At 57.5% G+C, this 3170-nt stretch overlaps 1 protein-coding gene across 1 annotated transcript in view; it reads right to left on the reverse strand.

Moving 5' to 3' along the window:
- The window catches only part of LOC133118002 (arginyl-tRNA--protein transferase 1), a 67496-nt gene that overhangs the window by 25885 nt on the left and 38441 nt on the right, over positions 1 to 3170 (reverse strand).

The following is a 3170-nucleotide window of genomic DNA, read 5'->3' on the forward strand; positions in this document are numbered from 1 at the left end:
ACAGAGTAGGCAGGAGTAAGTCACATCTAACAGAGTAGGGCAGGAGTAAGTCACATATAACAGAGTAGGGCAGGAGTAAGTCACATATAACGGAGTAGGGCAGGAGTAAGTCACATGTAACAGAGTAGGCAGGAGTAAGTCACATCTAACAGAGTAGGGCAGGAGTAAGTCACATCTAACAGAGTAGGGCAGGAGTAAGTCACATCTAACAGAGTAGGGCAGGAGTAAGTCACATGTAACAGAGTAGGGCAGGAGTAAGTCACATGTAACAGAGTAGGGCAGGAGTAAGTCACATGTAACGGAGTAGGGGCAGGAGTAAGTCACATGTAACGGAGTAGGGCAGAGTAACTCACATGTAACAGAGTAGGGCAGGAGTAAGTCACATGTAACGGAGTAGGGCAGGAGTAAGTCACATGTAACAGAGTAGGGCAGGAGTAAGTCACATGTAACGGAGCAGGCAGGAGTAAGTCACATGTAACGGAGTAGGGCAGGAGTAAGTCACATGTAACAGAGTAGGGCAGGAGTAAGTCACATGTAACGGAGTAGGGCAGGAGTAAGTCACATGTAACAGAGTAGGGCAGGAGTAAGTCACATGTAACGGAGTAGGGCAGGAGTAAGTCACATGTAACGGAGTAGGGCAGGAGTAGGTCACATGTAACAGAGTAGGGCAGGAGTAAGTCACATGTAACGGAGTAGGGCAGGAGTAGGTCACATGTAACAGAGTAGGGCAGGAGTAAGTCACATGTAACAGAGTAGGGCAGGAGTAAGTCACATGTAATGGAGTAGGGCAGGAGTAAGTCACATGTAACGGAGTAGGGCAGGAGTAAGTCACATGTAACGGAGTAGGGCAGGAGTAGGTCACATGTAACAGAGTAGGGCAGGAGTAAGTCACATGTAACGGAGTAGGCAGGAGTAAGTCACATGTAACGGAGTAGGGCAGGAGTAAGTCACATGTAACGGAGCAGGGCAGCAGTAGTAATGAGAACAGGAGCTGTGCGGGTGGTCAGCAGTGAGTAAGTCCAGTGTATAGCAGGCCTTCTCCTCGGCGCTCTGTAAGGCAGTGCTTTTGGTGGGCGTGTGGGGCTCTCTGAGCCTGGGACAGGGGTGTACAGTAGCCCCGTGCAGAGCTGCTAATCGCTCCCAAATGTTCTGTGTGTGATCAGGAGGGCCCCCGCTCCCTCCCCGCCATGACAACATGCAGGGGAGCAGATTTTAATAAAACTCCCGCCTGGACAAAATCAATCTCTACACAGCCCTGCTGGACCTCCTGGCGCCAACACAGGCCAGCTCTGTCCTGGCACAGTGTGTGTGTGTGTGTGTGTGTGTGTGTGTGTGTGTGTGTGAGTGTGTGTGTGCCTATGGAGTGTGTGTGTGTGTGCTGTGTGTAGTGTCTGTGTGCATGGAGTGTGTGTGTGTGGTGTGTGTGTGTGTGTGAGAGTGGTGTGTGTGTGTGTGTGTGTGTGAGGTGTGTGTGTGTGTGTGTGTGTGAGGTGTGTGTGTGTGTGTGTGTGGTGTGTGTGTGTGTGTGTGTGTGTGTGTGGTGTGTGTGTGTTGGGGGGGGGGGGGTGTGCGTGTGGAATAGTGTTTTGAGTCTGAGTTTTAGCCGAAGATCACATTTCTAGACATCTTGCGGTGGACATTTTTGCCAGGTACCCTAAAGTGGGGGTTCTGTCAACACGAATTCAGACACACAGCAAAAACATGGGGAGGAAAAAAAAAAAAAAAAAAAGCAAGGGATAGAGAGGGGAGGGGGAGAAAGGAAGAGAAGGAAAGAGAATAAAATTAGAGAGGGACAGAGAAAGAAAGAGAGGAGAGGGAGAGAGTGAGGGAGTGTCAATGAGTGATAATGAAAAAGAGAGGAAAGGAGAGAAGAGAAAGGGAGAACGTGAGTGAGGGAACAGGAGAAAGTGAGAGAGGGAACAGGAGAAGTGAGAGAGGGGAACGGGGAAAGTGAGAGAGGGGAACGGGGAAAGTGAGAGAGGGGGAACAGGGAAAGTGAGAGGGGAACGGGGAAAGTGAGAGAGGGAAAAGGAGAAAGTGAGAGAGGGGAACAGGAGAAGTGTGAGAGGGGAACAGGAGAAAGTGAGAGAGGGAACAGGAGAAGAGTGAGAGAGGGAACGGGGAAAGTGAGAGAGGGGAACAGGAGAAAGTGAGAGAGGGGAACAGGAGAAATTGAGAGAGGGGAACGGGGAAAGTGAGAGAGGGAACGGGGAAAGTGAGAGAGGGGAACAGGGAAAGTGAGAGAGGGGAACTGGAGAAGTGAGAGAGGGGAACGGGGAAAGTGAGAGAGGGGAACGGGGGAAAGTGAGAGAGGGGAACGGGGGAAAGTGAGAGAGGGGAACAGGAGAAAGTGAGACAGGGGAACAGGGGAAAAGAGGAAAGGGGATCCAGGGCCCTGCGGCCGGCCATCTGGGCCGTGTTACCCCGGTGAGGCTGAGGCCCGTTATCACAACACAGAGGCCCGGCCCGATCCAGGGTGTGAACCGGAGCCCTGAACCCCCAGCCACGCACAGCGCCCGGCACCTTGTCCCAATTACAGCGCCCGGCGCCCAGCCCAGCCCCCCGCCTGTCGCCCCACCCCGCGCCCCCGCCTGCGCCCCCCCAGCCCCCGCCAGCCCCCGCCTGCCCCCCCAGCCCCCGCCTGCCCCCCCAGCCCCGCTCAGCCCCGCCCTGCCCCCCCAGCCCCCGCCTGCGCCCCGCCCGCCAGCCCCCAGCCCGCCCGCCGTGCCGCCCGCTCGCCCCCAGCCCCGCCTGCGCCCCCCGCCGCTGGCCCCCCCAGCCCCCTGGCCCCCGCCAGCCCCCCCAGCCCCGCCTGAGCCCAGCCCCAGCCGCTGCCCCGCCTGCTGCCCCCCCTCCCCCGCCAGCCCCCGCGCCCCGCTGAGCCCCCCCAGCCCCGCTCTGCGCCCCGCCAGCCCCGCCGCCTGTGCCCCCAGCCCCCGCCTGCGCCCCCCCAGCCCCCGCGCAGATACCCGGCCCTCAGACGGACTGAGCGCGCTCAGTAAACTCGAGTCTGCTTCGCCGCGTGGCGGCCATTTTGCGCCGCTTCCTCTTCCCGTCCGGCTGCGCACCGGGGGCCCACGCTGCAGAAACCCCTGAGCTCACACAGCTCAACAGCTGCTCCGTAACACTAAAGAACTAGGTGAGACCTGACCCAGTCCTAACTCTGGACG

This window comes from Conger conger, chromosome 18 (genome assembly GCF_963514075.1).
Source record: "Conger conger chromosome 18, fConCon1.1, whole genome shotgun sequence".
Classification (NCBI taxonomy): domain Eukaryota; kingdom Metazoa; phylum Chordata; class Actinopteri; order Anguilliformes; family Congridae; genus Conger; species Conger conger.